We start from the raw sequence: 21,378 nt of genomic DNA, 5'->3' as shown, positions 1-21,378 counted from the left end.
AGCCTGTATTCCATTCTATACATACTGTAGTAGTGATTTAGTTGCCAGTGTTGTTAGACATGAATGGATACCAAAAGGAAAGAATAAAATACTTGGGGTATGATTAATCCAAACAAATATCTGAATTGCTTGAATTACAACAACTGGATCAGGCAGAAACCTGAGTCTTTGCATGTGGCATCATGGCAGGTAGAAACATTGATCTTCTCACTCATTCTTCTTGGGTTCTTCATTTCATTATAGTCCTTTAGTAGCCTTCTTGGAATTAACCAAAACTCATTTCTATTTACTGCTCCTCCTTTAAAAACCAACACTAACCACACAACACACAAATGAATAACACTGATATGCAAGGGTGATACAAAATGTTCGAAATAATTTGAGGAATGTGAAACACCTTTGTCTCCCATCTCTGCTGTCAATTCTTGCTGAATGTCAGAACACAGTCCGACAGTACACAATGCCATCTTGTGGTTCTTGTGAAAATCATCCTTTGGAAAATTCAAGAAGGTCATTATTTAAATCTTACCCACTAGTATTCCTTTCTGTTAGATCTTTACAGATTAAGTCATCATACTCTAAGCCTTCACCTACCAGAAGAAGGAGGCAAATTATTGAGAAAGCTGCAGGTCATTCTAAAATGGAAAAATCCCAATGCCATCTTTAAAGAATGCTAGTTCATTTATGTATTTGATAGAAGAATAGAGGCAAGCTGGTTATGTGCTCAGTTTTCCTAGCAGTCAGACATATAAATATATATATATATAACATTGCTTGGAACACAGATTCCCATGGCACACTGTCATCCTGTGTGGCAGCACTTTGAGTAGTAAAACCTGTGTAGAAAGCCCTCAAACTCACTTGTCCAAAAAATGTTTCCTCTGGATTAAAGCCCGTGCATAAAGGTTTCAGCAGCAGCAGCTGTTTGGACCACTTTCTGGAGTTATGAAAGTACGGTGAGTTTGGTCATATTTCCTTGGAAGATAAAAATAGGAGGTTTTGGTTTGTTACCCTTGAATCCACAGGGAAATCAAAACCAGAACTTGCTTTGGATGCTGAAGTGATTAATCCATGGTGCCCTGTGAGTTGAAGTAATGGCTTAGTGGAATGGAATAGTTTCTCCAGGAATGTTCTGTCTCTCTTCTGTTAATAAGTGATCAGAAATGGCCTTCAAAATAAATCCTGCAATAGCACACATAGTACTCTTATATACAATGAGCATACCAGTTTAAGATTCTTTTATTGTTTCTAATTCAATTCCAGTGGACTCTACTAAAGGCAAACTTACATTGACAATGTGGCTTTCAATTATTAATATTTAAAATTTAATTTGCCATATGCTGGTATTAAAATACTTTGGTAACATCTATGGGAATAAACTGCTTTAAGGGACAATTTGCCCTTATAATACCTCAAATGTTTTCATAAAACCAATTTATTCATTCTTTCAATAATACTTTTTGGGGGTCTACTAGGCCACCGAGACACTGTTAGGGGTGGGGTGCCCAGAAAGTAACAAAATATGGTTCCTGCCCTCAAGGAGTTTGCAGTGTAATGGCAGAAGCAGATGAGTAAACAAGCCATTAAAAATGAACATGCTTAGTTCTGTAATGGGGAAATTTGGGGGTAGCATGAGTGAACATTGGAGAAATATACCACTACAATTTTAGAGGTCAAAGAGGCTTCAAGCTGGTAGTGGCAAAATGAAAGTTGATAAGGAGTGAGAAATATTGCTCTCAGAGAGAAGAACGTGAGAAAATATTTGATACAGTGAGGATCTTAGGCTCAGGGAACCAGAAGTACCTGATTAAAGTTGGAACAAAGTGTAACATCTGCAATTGCATCTGAAGGAAAAGGAGTAAGCCTTCAAATTCTTATCAAAAGAAGATGGCAGAATAGAGAGCTCTAGGGTTCAGTTTGCCCTACAGGGAAGCTGGTAAACAGTCAGAAGCTGTCTGAAGCAACATGTTGGGGTCTCCATCTGGGGAAGAGCAGAAGAAAGAGACACTGAGATGAAGTTCTATGAGTAGATCTCTCCACATTGCAGAGGCTGGTGCCCATCCCCCACGGGCGTGGCAGTGAGAGCCACTCCCTACCTGGAAATAGAAGCCCTCTCTCTCAGGAGCAGGGGTGGGGGGAAATGTCCAGGCACCAACTGCAGCTTCAGATGAGCAAATCTGGACTACTGGATGCCAGCTCTAGGCACAGCTAAATATGCAATCTGCCCAGGACAAAAAGTACCTTGGAGACTCTGTTTCAGTCCTTTTCCTGGCAGGGGAAGAAGCAAAGCAGACTGAGAGACACAGTAACCACTCAAGGCAGTGGAGGTCAGTTTGCTGAGGGAGGGCTCTTCCCTAAGTTGGGGGTCGGGGGCACCACCTACAGCTTTTTTATTTTTAATTCACAGACCATACAATCATCTAATTTTTACAATCAGTGGTTTACAGTATTATCATATAGCTGTGCATTCGTCATCACAATCAATTTTTGAACATTTTCATTACTTGAAAAAAATAAAAATAAGAATAAAAGTAAAACAGAACACCCACATCAGTCCATAACTCCTCCCCCCATTATTTATTTACTTATTTTTCTTTTCTTTTTCTTTCTTACTCATGTTTCCACACACTGGATAAAGGAAGTGTCAGTAACAAGATTTTCACAATAGTTGCACAGTCATCTTCAAGAATCAAGGCTATTGGAGGCTAAGCACTCAATCTTGGGGTTTGTTCATATGAAACTTATCCCCATGTTCTAGTTTGCTAGCTGCTAGAATGCAGTATACCAGAAACAGAATGGCTTTTTAAAAGGGGAATTTAATAAGTTGCTAGTTTATAGTTCTAAGGCCAAAAAAATGTCTGATTAAAACAAGTCTATAGAAATGTCCAGTCAAAGGCATCCAGGGAAAGATACCTTGGTTCAAGAAGGCCAGTAAAGTTCAGGGTCTCTCTCTCAAGTGGAAGGGCACATGGCAAACACAGTCAGGGCTTCTCTCTCATTTGGAAGGGCACATGGTGGACACGGCGTCATCTGCTAGCTTTCTCTCCTGGCTTCTGGATTCATGAAGCTCCCCGGGAGCTTATTTATCTTTTTTATCTCCAAATGTCGCTGGCATGTGGACTCTCTGCTTCGTGGTGCTGCAGCATTCTCTGCTCTCTCTGAATCTCCCATTCTCTAAAATGTTTCTTCTTTTATAGAACTCCAATAAACCAATCAAGACCCACCCAAATGGGCGGAGACATGTCATCACCTAATCCAGTTTAACAACCACTCTTGACTAAATCCCATCATTCAGGGAGATGATCTGATTATAGTTTCAAACATACAATATTGAATAGGGATTATTCTACCTTTATGAAGTGGGATTTTGATTAAAACATGGATTTTCTAGGGGGCATACTTCCTTTCAAACCAGCACACCCCACAAAGAATAGGCGAATCCTATTTAAAATTAGATGTAAGAGTCACCCCCTGAGAACCTCTTTTGTTGCTCAGATGTGGCATATCCCTCTCTCAGCCAACATGACAAGCAAACTCACTGCCCTCCCCCTCTTTATGTGGGACATGACTCCCAGGGGTGTAAACTTCCCTGGCAACATGGGACAAAAATCCCAGAATGAGCTGGGTCTCAGCATCAAGGGATGAGAAAAACTTCTCGACTAAAAGGGGGAAGAGAGAAATGAGACAAAATAAAGTGTCAGTGGCTGAGAGATTTCAAATAGAGTCTAGAGGTTATCCTGGAGGTTATTCTTACACGTTATATAGATATTCCCTTTTTAGTTTAAGGTATATTAGGGAGGCTAGAGGGAAGCACCTAAAACTGTAGAGGTGTGTTGCAGTAGCCATGTTTCTTGAAGATGATTGTATAATGATATAGCTTTCACAATGTGACTGTGTGATTGTGAAAATCTTGTGTCTGATGCTCTTTTATCTATGGTATGGACAGATGAGTAGAACATATGCATTAAAAATAAATAAATAATGGGGGAAAATGTTCAAATAAATTGAGTAGATTGAAATACTAATGATTAATGAAAGGGAATGGTAAGGGGTATAGGAAAAAATAATGGTAACAAAGGTTAAAATATATTGGGTAGATAGAAATACTAGTGCTCAACGAGAGGGAAGGGTATGGTATGCATGAGTTTTTTCTATTTTCTTTTTATTTCTTTTTATGGGGTGATGCAAATGTTCTAAAAAACGATCATGGTGATGAATGTACAACTATGTGATGATATTGTGAGCCATTGATTGTACACCAAGTATAGAATGTTCACATGTTAAGAATGTTTGTATTTGTATGTTGTTTTGTTTTATCAATTAAAAAAAAAAGAATCAAGACTATTGGATTACAGTTCAACAATTTCAGGTATTTGCCTCTAGTTACTCCAATACACCAAAATCTGAAAAGGGATATCTATTTAATGCATAAGAATAACCTCCGCGGGTGGGCCACAGTGGCTCAGCAGGTAGAGTTCTTGCCTGCCATGCCAGAGACCCAGGTTCAGTTCCCGGTGCCTGCCCATGTAAAAAAACAAACAAACAAACAAAAAAGAATAACCTCTGGAATGACCTCTAGGCTCTATTTGAAAACACTCAGCCACTGAAACTTTATTTTGTTTTGTTTCTCTTCCCCCTTTGGTCAAGAATTGTTTCTCAATCCCATTATGCCAGGGCCAGGCTCATCCCAGGAGTCATGTTCTACATTACTAGGGAGATTTACACCCCTGGGAGTCTTGTCCCACATAGTAGGGAGAGCTGTGAGATCACCTGCAGAGTTAGCTTAGAGAGCACCTTCAGCTTTTGATTAGTGAATTCTGAGTGCTGGATTCCAGCTTCCAGAACAGCTACAGATTCAACCCATTCAGGACAGAAAGCAACAGGGAGCCTCCATTTCAACCCTGTTCCCTCCATCCAACAAGGGGAAAAGTAAGGCTGCTTGAGAGACACAGCAACTTCTCAGGGCAAAAGGGTCCAGTGCTGAAGGACAGGTCTTCTCCTTAGAAAAATGGGGGGTAAGCCTGGGCAGTGCCTGAGTATTTTGATTAGTGAATTCAGAGTGCTGGATTCCAGCTCCCAGAACAGCTGTAGTTTCAACCTGTCCAGGACAAATGACAGCCGGCACACTCCATTTCAACATTGCCCCTCACATGGGCTAAAATGGGACTGATTGAGAGACACAGTAACTTCTTGGGGCTGCAGGGAACAGGTTGCTGAAGTTGGATCTTCACCCAGAAAGGGGGTGACTCAGCTCAGCCTATTTGTTGCTATTGTTTAGAGAATTCAGATCCCAGGTTCTGGGATCAGAGCAACAGTTTCAACAGACTTTAACCAAAAACAGCTGGAAGACTCTATGTCAACCATGCCCCCCACAGGGGAGGAGGTGGTTGAGAATTAAATGCACAGTTTCACCTTAGGACTGGAGAGAATAGGTAGCGGACAACAGCCATGTGCTTGGCATGACAGGAAAGCATAGAATTGGGGAGACAGCATAGAGGAGATTGGCATCCTTTTGGGTCTCCTCCAAAGGGCACTTCAGAACTCATCTATACACCCTTCTTGGGTCTTTGGGCCTGTTCTTACTGGAAATGGCTAACTTGGGAAGGTCCCTTCCAAGGGGAGCCTCCTCCCAGAATTAGCCCTCCAGGTAAAAGCAACTAGAGGCAAAAGCAGCTAGAGTTAACAAAAGGAGTAGTAAAAAGATATAGAATCAAATAAAAACCAGAACAGATCAACAATCCTGGGGGAGGAATGAGAAAGGAAGCTTTTACAGGGGGTGAAACAATTGCACAAACAGTGCAAACTCAAAGGTTATACCATTTATTCAGGGAAAGAATCAGATGAATAAAAGCTGTTAAAAATTATGATCGTTAAATATGAGCTATTCTAAAGACCTAAAACAAGTTGAACCAAGTGAAAAGAAGTGCTTTAGTACAAAGCTTATTGACAAGAAAATCAGGCAAATAAGAGAAACCGGCATCCAGAGGTAACTTACCAAGAAGATTAGATGCCTAGAAAACAGCAAAAAAAATTGCAAGCCATACTAAGAAGCAGGAAGATATGGCCCTGTTAAAGGAACAAACTAAAACTTCAGACAAGATACAGGATTCGAAATAAGTAATCAATGATGTTCAGACAAAATCTCCTAAATCAATTCAAGAAAATGAGGGGGAAAATATGGCAAAAGAGACAAAGGATATTAAGAAGATACTGGGTGAGCACAAAGAAGAATTTGAAAGCATGCAAAAATAACAACTCTTACGGGAATGAAGGGCACAATAGAAGTGATAAAGAATACACTAGAGGCATATACAGCAAATTTGAAGAGGCAGAAGTGAGGATTGGCAAACTAGAGGATAGTACATTCCAAATCCTACAGACAAAAGAATGGAAAAAAAATGGAGCAGGATCTCAGGGAATTGAAATACAGCACAAAGCACACAAATTTACGTGTCGTGGGTATCCTGGGATGAGAAGAGAGGGGAAAGGGTGCAGAGAGACTATTTTAGGAAATAATGTCTGAAAATGTCCGAACTCTTATAAAGACACAAAGGTACATGTCCAAGAATCATAGTAGACTCCAAACAGAATAAATCCTAATAGACCAACTCCAGGACACATACTAATAAAAGTGTCAGATGCCAAAGATAAAGAGAGAATTCTGAAAGCAGCAACCGAAAAGTGATTCACCACATACAAGGGGTGCAAGAAAAGACTCGGTGCCAGTTTCACATCAGAAACCATGGAGGCAAAAAGGAAGACGTATGATGTATTTATTGTACTGAAAGAGAAAACTGCCAGCCAAGAATTGTTTTTCCAGCAAAACTGTCCTTGAAAAATGAGGGAGAGTTTAAAATATTCACGGATAAAGAGAAACTGAGAGAATGTGTTAATAGGAGCTCTTCTCTACAAGAAATACTAAAGGGAGTGCTACAGGCTGAAAGTGAAAGACTAGAGAGAAAAGCTTGGAGGAGAGTGTAGAAATGAGCTTCAATAAGAGTAATTAAAAGCATATACATACAGTCAATAAAATTTACAAACCCTTAGATATATATTTCTCTGTATACATTTTACTGGCTCTCTCTCTGTTCTCTCTCTCTCTCTCTCTCTCTATATATATATATATATATATATCCCCAATCAAAAGACACAGAGGGCAGGCAGTGGTGGCTCAGTGGCAGAATTCTTGCCTGCCATGCCAGAGACCCAGGTTTGATTACTGTTGCCTGCTCATGCTGAAAAAAAAAAAAGACACAGAGTGGCAGAAATGGATTAAAAAATATGATTCATAAATATGATGTCCAGAAGCAACTCACCTTAGACCCGAGGACACAAATAGTTCTAAAGTATCCCATGCAAATAGTAACCAGAAAAGAGCTGCAGTAGCTAAATGAAATTGGACAAGATAGACTTTAAATGTAAACTGTTAAAAGAGACAAAGAAGGGCACTATATATTAATAAAAGGGCCAATCCACCAAGAATAAATTGCAATCATAAATATTTATGCATTAACCAGAGTGCCCCAGAATATATAAGGCAAACATTGAAAACACTGAAAGGAGAAATATGCATCTCTACAATAATAGTTGGAGACTTGAATACACCATTCTAATTAATAGAACATCTAGGTAGAGGATTAATTAAAAAAAGAGAACTTGGATGAGATGATAAATGTACTAGACTTAAAAGATGTTTACAGAAAATTGCAGCATATAACAGCAGGATACATATTCTTCTCAAGTGCTCATGGATCATTCTCCAGGATAGACCACATGTTGGATCATAAAACATGTCTCAATAAATTGAAAAAGATTGAAATTATATAGAGTACTTTATCTGACCATAATAGAATGAAGCTGGAAGTCAATAACAGGAGTAGAACTGGACAATTAACAGATATACTGAGATTAAACAATATATTCTTAAAACCATCAGTGGGTCAAGAGAATATAAATTACAAGAGAAATCAGTAAATATTTCAAGATGAATGGAAACAAGAACACAGCATTAAAACTTTGGAGTGCAGCTAAGGTGTTTCTGAGAGGGAAATTTATAGCCTTAAATGTCGCCATTAAAAAAGAAGAAAGAGCCACCTGTATATTTGGAGGAACTAGAAAAAGAGCAGCTACCTAACCCCAAAGCAAGCAGCAGGAAAGAAATAACAAATATTGAGTAGAAATAAATGAAGTCGAGAATAAAAAAAAAAAGAATCAACAAAACCAAAACTTGTTACTTTGAGCAGATCAGTAGAATTTACAAACCCTTAGCTAGACTGACAAAGAAAAAAAGAGAAAGGATACAAATAAATGAAAGCAGAAATGAGAGGAGGGACAATACTACTGACCCCACAGGAATAAGAAAAGATCCTAGGAGGATTATGAACAACTATGTCATCATCAGCTTCATGTGTCAACTCGGCCATTGGTGGTTCCTGGTCATCTGGTTGGGCAAGCACTGGCCTGTCTGTAGCTATGATGACATTTCCATTGACTTAAATCACGATTATGCCAGCTGCATTCACAGCTGATTGCATTTGTAATCAGCTAAGGGGAGTGTCTTCTGCAATGAGTGATGCTTAATCTAATCAGAAGAAGGCTTTTAAGGAGGATTCAGAAGAGACAATCATTCTTCTTGCTTCATCCGGTGACCCTCTCCTGTGGAGTTTGACAACACCCTTTGTTGGAGTTGCCAGCTTCACAGCCTGCCATACTAATTTGGAATCTTTCGCCCCTATGATTGTCCAGGCAGCCTCTCCTGAGAGTTCGTTGTGGACTTCATCAGAGTTACCAGCTTGTGGCCTGCCCTATAGATCTCAGACACTACATTCCCACGTAAGATGCTTTTATAAATTTTTTATCTACAGATAAAGCTTGCTGATTCTGTTTCTCTAGAGAATCCTAGCTAATACAAACTGTATGCCAACAAATTAGACAACCTAGATCAAATAGACAAATTCCTAGATATACATGAAAAATCCCCACTGATGCTAGAAGAAATAGAGGACTTCAACCATCTAATCACAAGTAAAGAGATTGAATCAGTTATCAAAGATCTTCCCAAAAAGAAAAGCTCATGATCAGATAACGTCACAACTGAATTCTGCCAGTCAGTCCAGGAAGAATTAATACCAATCCTACTGAAACTCTTCCAAAATATTGAAGAGGAGCGGACACTACCCAATTCATTCTATGAAGCCAGCATCACCTAGTACCAAAGTCAGATAGAGATGCCTTAAGAAAAGAATATTACAGACCAATCTCTTCAATGAATATAGATGCAGAAATCCTAAACATAATACTAGAAAATAAAAAGCAACAGTACATTAAAATAATTAGATTCCCTGATCAGGTGGGTTTTATCCCAGGTATGCAAGGGTGATTCAGCACAAGAAAATTAGCTAATGTAATAACACCACATTCACAAATCAAATGGGGAAAGTCATAGGACCATTTTGATTGATGCAAATGGGTATCTGCAAAATCCAGCACCTTTTCCTGATAAAAACACTTTGAAATGTAGGAATAGAAGGAAACATCCTCACCATGATAAAGGACATATATGAAAAAAACCACAGCTAACATTGTCTAAATGGTGAAAACTGAAAGCTTTCCCTCTAAAATCTGGAAAAAGAATGCCCACTGTCTCTGCTCTCAGTCAACATTGTGCCAGAAGTTCCAATCAGAGTCAGGCAAGAAAAAGAGATAAAACATATCTAGATTGGAAAGGAAGAAGTAAAACTTTCCATATTTGTAGATGACATGATCCTCTATTGGAAAGTCCCCCAAAATCTACAAAATAGCTGCTAGAGCTAATAAATCAGTTCATCAGAGTGACAGGATACAAGATCAACATTAAAAAATCAGTAGTGTTTCTATACACTAGTAAGGAGCAATGCGAGGAGGAAACCGAGAAAAAAATGTACATTTACAATAGCAGCTCAAAGAATCAAATATCTAGAAACAAGTTTAACCAAGGACATAATAAACATATATGCAGAAAATTGCAAACATTGCTGAAAGAAATCGAAGAAGACCTAACTGAATGGAAGTACATTCTGTATTCATGGATTAGAAGACTAAATATCATTAAGATGTCAATTTTACCCAAATTGATTTATAGATTCAATGCATTCCAAATCAAAATTCTAATACTCTACTTTGAATAAATGGAAAAGCCAATTATCAAATTTATTTGATAAGCAGCCCAGAACAGCAAAAAAAAAAAAAAAAAAATTCTTGAAAAAGAAGAATGAAGATGGAGGACTCACACTACCTGACTTTAAAGCATATTACAAAGCTACAGTGGTAAAAACAGCATGATATTGGCATGAATATATATGTGTTGACCAATGGAATTAAACTGAGTGTTCAGAAATTGACCCTCACATCTATAGCCAATTAATGTTTAATAAGGCTGCAAAGTCCACTCAACTGGGACAGAATAGTCTCTTCAACAAATGGCGCTGGGAGAACTGTATATCCATATACAAAAGAATGAAAGAGGGCCCCTATCTCATACCTTATATAAATAGTAACTCAAAATGGATCAAAGATTGAAATATAAGAACCAGAACCATAAAACTTCTAGAAGAAGAGGTAGGGAAACATCTTCAAGATCTTGTGGTAGGCGATGTTTTTTGTTTTTTGTTTTTACTTTACACCCAAAATATAAGCAATGACAAATAAATAAATAAATAAATGGGATTTCCTCAAAACTAAAATCTTTTGTGCTTCAAAGGATTTTGTCAAGAAAATGAAAAGCAACTTACTCAAAACATTTGGAAACCACATAACAATAAGAGTTTGATATCCAGAATATATAAAGAAATCCTACAACTCAACAATAAAAAGACAACAACCCAGTTTAAAAATTGGAAAAAAGACTCCAACAGACACTTTTCAAAGAGCAATACAATTGGCTAAAAGCCTATGAAAATATGCTCAACAACATTTGTTATCAGGTAAATGAAAATCAAAACGACAATGAACTATCAATTCACACCTACTAAAAATGGCCACTATTAAAAAAAAAACAACAGAGAACTACAAGTGTTGGACAGGATGTGGAGAAACAGGAACACTAATTAATTGCTGGTAGAAGTGTAAAATGGTGCTTTATACCATACACATGGAATTGCCATATGATCCAGCAATCTCACCACGAGGTATATATACCAGAAGAACTGAAAGTAGGGACACAGACAAACATTTGTTAACACCAAAATTCATAGTGGCATTCTTCACAATTGCAAAAGAGAAGCGTCCAAATGTCCATCAACTGATGAATGAATAAGCAAAATATAGTATATATCTACAATAGAATATTATTCAGCTGTAAGAAAGAATGAAGTCCTAATGCCTGCAAAGACATGGATATGCATTGAGGACATTACGTTGAGTGAAACAGACACCAAAGGTCAAATATTGTATGGTTTAACTAATGTGAACTAATTGTAATAAGCAAACTCTTGAAGCTGAAAAGTAGAGTATAGATTACCAGAGTATAGAAAAAGATCAGAGAATGGAGAAAGCTGATGCTTCATTTTTACAGAATTTTTTATTTGGTTGATTGTAAGTGGAAATGGATAGAAGTGATGGCACAACATTACTGTAAGGGTAACCGCGCTGAATTATGGGTGTGATTGTGGTTAAAGGGGAAATTTAGGGTCACTAGAAGGAGGGCTAGAGGATAAAACATGGGACTGTTATAGTGAACCCTGTGTGGGTGATGACTATGGTAAGTTGTGTAAATATAAAAATGTTCTGACACGAACTAGAATATATATCACTGTTAAAAGGTGTTAATAGTAGGGTGGCGTATGAGGGGAAAATACAACTAATGCAAACTATGGACTATAATTAACTGTAGCATTGTAATGTTCTTGCACCCATTGTAACAAAGGTACTTACCAATGGTAAATCTCAATAATAGGGGGGCATAAGGAGTAGGGGATTTTTTTTTTCTTGAGCAGTGAGTATGTTCTCAAATCAATTGTGGTTGATAAGTGCACAATTCTGTGATTATACTGAGAGCTTTTGTATACTTTGGATGGAATGTATGTTATGTAAATAAAAGTGTTTATTTAAAATGCTTATCAATAAATGCACCCCTTATTCTGAGGACAGAGGAAAGCTATATGTCATGGCCAGGTTCATGTGTCAACTTGGCCAAGTGTTGGTACCTGTTTGTCTTGTTGGGCAAGTGCTGACCAGTCTGTTGCAATGAGGACATTTCATAGAATTAAACCATGATCATGTCAGCTACATCCACAGTTGATTCCATTTGTAACTAGCCAAGAGGAGTGTCTCCTGCAATGAGTGATACTTAATCTAAACACTGGGAGCCTTTTAAGGAGGATTTAGAAGAGACAGGCTCTCTTCCTGCTTCGACTGGTGAGCCTCTCCTATGGAGTTCATCCAGACCCTCCTTTGGGATCACTGGCTTCACAGCTTGCCCTACGGATTTTGTACTCTGCGTTCCCACGGTTACATGAAACACTTTTATAAAATTTATATTTGTGAGTGTTTCCTCTTGATTCTGTTTCTCTAGAGAACCCTAACTAATACACTATAGAAACATTAATCAAGCTAAAGAGTCTAACTATCTTGGTTTGCCTAGAACTGTACCAATTTTAGTAATGAAAGTCCTATGTCTCAGGAAACCATTTAGTCCCAGGCAAACCACGGCAGTTCGTCACTCCAAATATGCCATGATAAAATTTGAGTTTTAGAAAGAGCATCATGGTTACAGTGGAGAGACTAAACTAAGAGAGCATGATCAAAGGGAGCTCAGTTAGAAGGCTAATGAAGTAAGACGGGAAAGAGATGACAGTGGCCTGAACTAAAATGGTGGTGGGGATAGAGAGAAGAAAACAGATTCAAAAGATGCTTATTGCTGAGACTAGATAGAGCTCAGATATGATATGTCTGGTATGGATAGGAGGGAATGTTGAGACAATAAACATTTAGGTTAATCCTTAGGTTTCTGGCTTAGTCAATTGAGTGGATTGAAGTGCCGAACACCAAGAGAGAGCCAGAAAGAGGAACAAGTTTGGTGAAGGAAATGATGAATACATGTGGAAAGTATTGAGGAGTTTGAAGGACCTTTGAAATTTCATGTAGACTCATTCCATAGGTGGATAGTTTAGCAGAAAGATTGGGAAAGGACATATGGATTTGGGAGTCTTCTGCAAATGGATGATAATGAAGGCAATGAGAGTTAATGAATGAGGTCACCAAAGAGGTATGTGAAAAGAGGAAGAATGAAGACAGGCAAGGTTCACGGAAAAAGAAGCTCAAGAGGAGACTCCCAGACAAAGGAAAACCAGAAGAGCACAGTGTTGTGAAAGTGAAGGAAAGGAAAAGTAAACTTTCCAGAAAGCGGAAATGGTCAACATTACAAATGACATAGACAGGTCTAGTAAAATGAAGATCAAAAGTGCCTATTGGATCTAGCAACCTAAGCCTCATTGGTGACCAGATGGAGAAAAGTTTCAGGGGGCAGTGAAGGTAGAAAGAGTGAAATACCTTAGTGACAGTAATTACTGAATGGAAAGTGAAAGTACAGACAGAAACCAGAGGGAGTGCTTTCAAAAAGTTTAGTGGAGAACGGAGGAACAAAAGAAGGTGGTAGTTGGAAGAGGACCAGGTATCAAGAACAGATGTTTTTCAAGAGGGAAGCACTCGACCCTTAAATAAGCCAAGTATCTCTATGCAATTTATGGTTGCTCTCACAATGTTGTGGCTGATAAACTTCAGAATTCAGGTAGTTCTGTGTGTAGACTAGCATATCCTGGTTAGGAATCACTGATGTTCTTCCCTGGAGACTTAAACCAATGGCAGCTCTTACAGTAACCATCTCAAACTGCTGTGATAACCTTAATGGCCCTTCAACTGGTTTCTCTTCCTCTAATCTTCACACCTCTAAACTCATTTTGTACACAGCAGGCTAAGTGACCCCTTGAAAAATAAAACCTGTAAAGTGACCACTAAAACAATATGCAAACATAAACATTTAAAAATATTTTATAGGCTTCCAGGTCAAGATGGTGGCTTAACAACGTGCGTGTTTTAGTTCGTCCTCCAGAACAACTACTAAATAACCAGAAACAGTACAGAACAGCTCCTGGGGCCACGTCAGTGACCAGACACATAGCGTACCCTAGTCTGGACCAGCTGGACCGGCTGCGAGCACCCCCCAGAACCGTGAGTTCCCAAAGCTGTGGCGGCCAGCACCCCTCCCCCACAGGCCACTTCCCAGAGGGGAAAGGAAAGGACTTTACCAGCAGCAGGGACTGGGCACAATCAAACGCCAATTGTGGAACTAATTAACAAATTCTGACTACTAAAAATAGGCCCCCAGCTTAGGTGAACCTGATCAAAGCGGAGGTTGCTCATTTTTGCCCCGGCACCAAGGGGGCAGGATTGACAGAAAAAGGGGGAAAAAAAAAGAAGGAAAAAGAGGTTTTTGTGGCTGTGTATCTACAAAGGCTTGACTGCCTCTAGATACAGCAGCAGGACTTTTCAGGCTGCAACTGCCCCAGGCGTAGGCAGAAGTGAGCTCTTTTGGGGGCTTGTCTGGAGCCTGTGCCTTCCCTAGGGGAGGGGTGAAGCCCAACTCAGGTGGAATCCCTCCATCAAGGAATTCAGACACCAGGGCTTGGTAATTTGAAGCCATTAAAACCAGCCTACAACCTCTCCTCTGTCTCTACCACGCCCCCAGCAGGGAGAGTCTGCCAAAGTTAAAGGTACTGCATCATCTTATGCTGGTGGGACCTGCAGTCAGACAAGCGCCACACACAGGGCAGGATAAGAAAAACAGAGTCCAGAGACTTCACAGGAAAGTCTTTCAACCTGCTGGGTCTCACCCTCAGGGAAAACCGATGCAGGTGACTCTTTCTTCCTGATAGGAGGCCAGTTTGGCCTGGGAAAATCTGGCTGGGGTATATAATATCTAAGTAGACCCTCCTAAGTGTGGGGGCGGGAGGCACCACAGGAGCAGGGCAAGAAACAAGAAAACAAGAACTGAAAAATTCTCCTCTGTTAAACAAAACTTAAGCTAAAGGTCCAGATAAAGCTGAACGGAATGTCAAAGAACAGATAGACAACAAATTCATCCAGCAAGAAAACTCTAGATAAAAGAAGTGAAAGCAATCTCCAGAATAAACTAATTAAGGTAATTAAATGCCTAGACGCCAGCAAAAAATAACAAATCACACTAGGAAAATTGAAGATATGGCCCAGTCAAAGGAACAAACCAACAATTCAAATGACATACAGGAGCTGAAACAATTAATTCAGAATGTACGAACAGACATGGAAAACCTCATGAAAAACCAAATCAATGAATTGAGGGAGGATATAAAGAAGGCAAGGAAAGAACAAAAAGAAGAAGCTGAAAGTCTGAAAAAACAAATCACAGAACTTATGGGAATGAAAGACACAGTAGAAGAGATGAAAAAAACAATGGAAACCTACAATGGTAGATTTTGAGAGACAACATAGGATTTCAAAACTGGAGGATGGAACATCTGAAATCCAACAAGAAACAGAAATTATAGGGAAAAAAATGGAAAAATATGAGCAGGGACTCAGGGAATTGAAAGACAATATGAAGCACATGAATATACGTGTTGTGGGTGTCCCAGAAGGAGAAGAGAAGGGAAAAGGAGGAGAAAAACTAATGGAGGAAATTATCACTGAAAATTTCCCAACTCTTATGAAAGACTTAAAATTACAGATCTAAGAAGTGCAGTGTACCCCAAAGAGAATAGATCCAAATAGACATACTCCTAGACATTTAAGAATCAGAATGTCAGAGGTCAAAGAGAAAGAGAGGATCTTGAAAGCAGCAAGAGAAAAGCAATCCATCACATACAAAGGAAGCCCAAAAAGACTATGCACAGATCTCTCAGCAGAAACCATGGAGGTGAGAAAACAGTGGGATAATATATTTAAATTATTAAAAGAGAAAAACTGCCAACCAAGAATTCTATATCCAGCAAAATTGTCCTTCAAAAATGAGGGAGAAATTAAAACATTCTCAGACAAAAAATCACTGAGAGAATTTGTGACCAAGAGACCAGCTCTGCAAGAAATACTAAAGGAAACACTAGAAGCAGATACAAAGACAGAAGAGAGAGGTGTGGAGAAAAGTGTAGAAAGGAAGACTATGAGTAAAGGTAAAAAGAAGGAAAATTAGATATGACATATAAAATCCAGAAGGCAAAATAATAGAAGAAAGTACTACCCATGCAGTAATAAAACTGAATGTTAATGGATTAAACTCTCCAATCAAAAAACATAGTCTGGCAGAATGGATTAAAAAACAGGACCCATCTATATGCTGTCTCTATAAAGGACACGAGGCCAAGGACACAAATGGACATTTACACACCAATGTTTATAGCAGCATTATTAACAATTACCAAGAGATGGAAACAGCCAAAATGTCCATCAACAGACAGTTGACTAAACAAACTGTGACATTTACATAAGATGGAATATTATGCAGCTGTAAGACAGAACAAAGTTATGAAGTATGTAACAACATGAATGGACCTTAAGGACATTATGCTGAGTGCGATTAGCCAGAAACAAAAGGAAAATACTGTATGGTCTCACTGATATGAACTGACATTAGTGAATAAACTTGGAATATTTCCTTGGTAACAGAGACCATCAGGAGATAGAAATAGGGTAAGATATTGGGTAACTGGAGCTGAAGGGATACAGATTGTGCAACAGGACTGAATATAAAAACTCAGAAATGGACAGCACAATACTACCTAACTATAATGTAATTATGTTAAAACACGGAATGAAGCTGCATGTGAGAATGATAGAGGGAGGAGGGCTGGGAACATAAATGAAATCAGAAAGAAAGATTGATGGTAAAGATTGAGATGGCATAATCTAGGAATGCCTAGAGTGTATAATAATAGTGAAATGTACAATGTACAAATTTTAAAAATGTTTTTGCATGAGGAAGAACAAAGGAGTGTCATTGTTGCAGGGTGCTGAAAATAGACGATAATTAATACTTTAAAATGTCACCTTATGTGTGAGACTAAAGCAAAAAATGTTTATTTGTTGCAGAATTTATATTTTGACTAGAGCATTTCCTAATATAACTCATGTAGATACTTTGATTGAATGTCATAAGTACTTGGAATCTCAGGTAGGACATGAGATTTTGTTGGTTTGTCCAGAGTGATGCCCCGATGAATCCCAGAGTGATTTGATCAGTGACTGGAAAAGTACTTGCAAGCCCCCTTCGGGGAATGGTGAGAATGGGGAGAAATTCAACTTCCCCAAGTTGAATTCTTGATATTCTCACAAGCAGTGTGGACGACCAAAGCTATAGGCTGAGCCCCCAGTCTTGGGGTTTGTTCATATGAAACTTAACCCCACAAAGGATAGCTCAAGTCTACTTAAAATTTAGGCCTAAGAGTCACCCCCAAGAGAGCCTCTTTTGTTGCTCAGATGTGGCCTCTCTCTCCAGCCAACATGATGAGCAGTCTTACCACCCTCCCCCTCTCTGCATGGGACATAACTCCCAGGGGTGTGGACCTTCCTGGCAACATGGGACAGAGATTCTGGAATGAGCTGAGACTCAGCATCAAGGGATTGAGAAAAACCCTAGAATGAGCTGAGACTCAGCATCAAGGGATTGAGAAAACCCTCTGGACCAAAAGGGGGAAGAGGGAAATGAGACAAAGTATCAATGGCTGAGAGATTCCAAACAGAGTCGAGAGGTTATCCTGGAGGTTATTCTTATGCATCAAGTAGATATCATCTTGTTATTCAAGATGTAATAGAGAGGCTAGAGGGAACTGCCTGAAAATGTAGAGCTGTGTTCCAGTAGCCATGTTTCTTGAGGATGATTGAACAATGATATAGCTTTCACAATGAGACTCTGTGAATGTGAAAACCTTGTGTCTGATGCTCCTTTTAGCTACTGTATCAACAGAAGAGTAGAACATATGGAATAAAAATAAATAATAGGGGGAACAAATGTTAAAATAAATTTAGTTTTAAATGCAAGTGGTAAATGAAAGCAAGGGGTAAGGGGTATGATATGTATAATCTTTTTTTTCTCTATCGTTTTATTTCTTTTTCTGTTATCTTTTTATTTCTTTTTCTAAATCAATGCAAATGTTCTAAGAAATGATGAATATGCAACTATGTGATGATATTAAGAATTACTGATTGTATATGTAGAGTGGAATGATATCTTAATGTTTTGTTTGTTAATTTTTTTAATTAATAAAAAAAGTTAAAAAAATATTTTATATAAATCAATTTTTAAAATTGTTTGAGTCACATACAGGAAGAAAGGAAAAGTGAACCACAGGGACAAGAAATAAAGAAAATAACAAAATGACAAACATAAACTAATATATCATTAATTACGTTAAATGGTATAAATACACGAATTTAAAATCAGAGATGGCAAAGAGAATAGACTCTTCTTAGACTTGACACAAAAATTACCATCCGTAAAGGAAAAATTGATTTATTAGACCTCATAAAAATTCTAAAACCTTCGTTTTACAAAAAACCATGCTAAGAAGATAAAAAGACAAGCTACAGTATAGGAGAAAATATTTGCAAATCACATACCCACAAAGGACTAGTATGTAGGAAATACAAGAAACTCTTAAACAGTAGAAAAACAAACAATCCAAGTAGAAAATAAAGAAGTCATGATTAGACATTTGATCATAGAGGTTATACAGATGGCAAGTAAGGACATGAGAAGATGTTCAACATTATTAGCTATTAGTGAAATGCAAGTTTAAACCAGGATTTGCTATCCCTACACACATAGCAGAATGACTACAGTAAGAATTAATGGTAACACCAACTACTGCTGAGAAGGGAGAGACGCTGGATCACTCATGCATCGCTGGTGGGAATGTAAAAGGGCACATCTCCTCTAGAAAACAGTTCTTGGCTTTCATATAAAACGAAGCTTGCAATTACCATATGACTGAGCAATTGCATTCTTGGACATTTATCCCAGTTAGAACAAAATGTAGATTCACACAAAAACCTGTATGTGAATATTAATAGCAGCTTTACTTGTAAAAGCCCCAACCTGGAAATAACACAAATGTCTTTCAGTAGGCAAATGGTTAAGCAGACTGTGATACACCTATAGAGTGGGCTACTACTCAGCAATAAAAAGGAATGAACTATTGACACACAACAACCTGGATGAAACAAGCCAATTCCATTTATAAAATATTCTTGAAATGACAAAATTATCGATATAAAAAAGAAATTAGTGGTTGCCACAGGTTAGGGGTGGCAGAGGAAGAAAGAGGGAAGTGGATGTGGGTATAAAAGTGCAACTATGAGGAATCCTTGTGATAATGGGGATGTTGTGTATATTGACGTGGTTATGAGCACACGAACTTACATACACAATTAAATTGCACAGAACTAAATATTCACACACGTACACAGACAATTAATACTAATAAAACTGGGGAAATTCCAATGAGATTGATGGATTGTGTTAATGCCTAATATCCTGGTTGTGTTACTATACTGTAGCTTTGTAAGATGTTGCCTTTGGGAAAAACTATGTAAAGGGTACATAGGATTTCTCTGCACTTTCTTACAACCCCATGTGAATCTACAACTATCTTAAAATTAAAATATTTAAACAAAAGATGCAACTTAAATCTCTGTCTTGCTTAAATGTATTCAACTTTTCATTCTTTTTAGAGTAAATAAAAACTTATTTCCATATTAAATATGGTCTTGAACGATCTGTCCTTTGTCAGCCTTTCTCTCTTCCTCCTCCTCTCCCTCCCCTCCTCCCTCTCCCTTCTTCCCCGCTCTCCCTTTCCCTCAGTAAGCCTCAACTACAATGACTTTCCTTCTGTTCTTTGGATGTAGCAGGCTGCTTCCCATTCTGAGCTTTTGTTCTTGTTTCTTCTGCCGGCAGTCTTCACCAGACCACTCGTGTGGACCTTTTCTTGTCCATTTATTCAGATGCCACTATTTCAGAGGATGTGTCCCCAGTCATTCTATTTGAAATGGTCTTTTCCAGTCTCTTTTACCTCTTCTTTCCTACTTTATTTATACTAATGATAATTGCTAATTCTCCTGTCTACTTTTTAATTTGATTTTCTGTCCCTTATACTCCCACCTCTGCACAATGTGAGTGCCATTATGGCAGGGAAGTTTGTCTCATTTCCTCCGTGCCCTCAGTGACCCCAGGACCCAGCTCATACCTATTAGATTGAGCTGATTCCTATTAGATTCTTTGCTAATTGAACTAATATTTTAATATCTATGAATGTCTTAAAAAAAAAAGAGTACCCATTCAAATAGAGGGAAAATTGAGAGAAGGAAGAACTACAGCTTAGGGCCTTTACAATGCAGCTGTTTATATTGCAATTCTCACTAAGAAATAATAGACTTAAAGGAAGGAAAATATATTGCTTGGTGGGAACCAAAATCAATTTCCCAGTTTTTCTAACACATGTAGAGGTGAGTCTGAAAAGTAATTAACTACAGGCTCCCCACTCCCTGTGCTCACTGGTTTGAGTGTGAGGTGAATATCCTCTCGAGGCACATAAGGCCATGACGCCTCCCTAGATGAAGTTCCAAGGTCAGGAAGAATTACAGAGCATGAGTTTTGGGTACAGGGTGGTAAGTTGTTTTGTTCCAGTTCATTGTTAGATCTATTATTCGCCTGCTGCTCATCTGATAGCTCCCTTACTTCATCAGGTTTGATGCCTGGGATGTATGAAAGCATGGAGAGCATGAAAGAAAGAGAAGATACCCACATGTTTTGACAAAATGTGTTTACTTACCACAGCAGCACTTTGATCTGGCTCTGGCATGTAAGAAGTGTTCAGAAACAAAGTTCAGCAGAGTTGGGCAAGCATTTACCACCCTCACCTCTGACTCTACACTCTGCTGGTGATGGGCCCCTGATTGGACTAGGAATGGTTCTTCCATTCCCTGCCAACCCCACATTTTCCCTCCCCCCACCTCAAGGTGGGTTGACTGAGGTATAATTTCTCAACCCCAGCTCTCAGCTGGGCTGCTGCCAAAGCATCTATATCCTGGGAGTGTGGGATACTATAAACACGACAATTTTAATCAGAAACCGCAAACTATCCCAGTGAATGGGACAATTGACCTTCACAGAGCTCAGGGCTCAAGCAAGAGTCCTAGGCTTGGCTGTGGGAGTCCAGTGGGTTGAATACCACTACCCACAGCACCATTTCCTTAAACAGCAGGGTTTCAACACTATGTCTTTCTTTGTTAAGATCAAAATTAGATTTTGAAATAACTTTTGAAAGAGTTCTATTTCCCTAAAAAAAAGTGTGAAAGCTTCTCTAGATGGTCCTA

Source organism: Tamandua tetradactyla, chromosome 2, assembly GCF_023851605.1.
Source record: "Tamandua tetradactyla isolate mTamTet1 chromosome 2, mTamTet1.pri, whole genome shotgun sequence".
NCBI classification, from domain to species: Eukaryota; Metazoa; Chordata; class Mammalia; order Pilosa; family Myrmecophagidae; genus Tamandua; species Tamandua tetradactyla.
Note: the sequence above shows the minus strand (reverse complement) of the source record.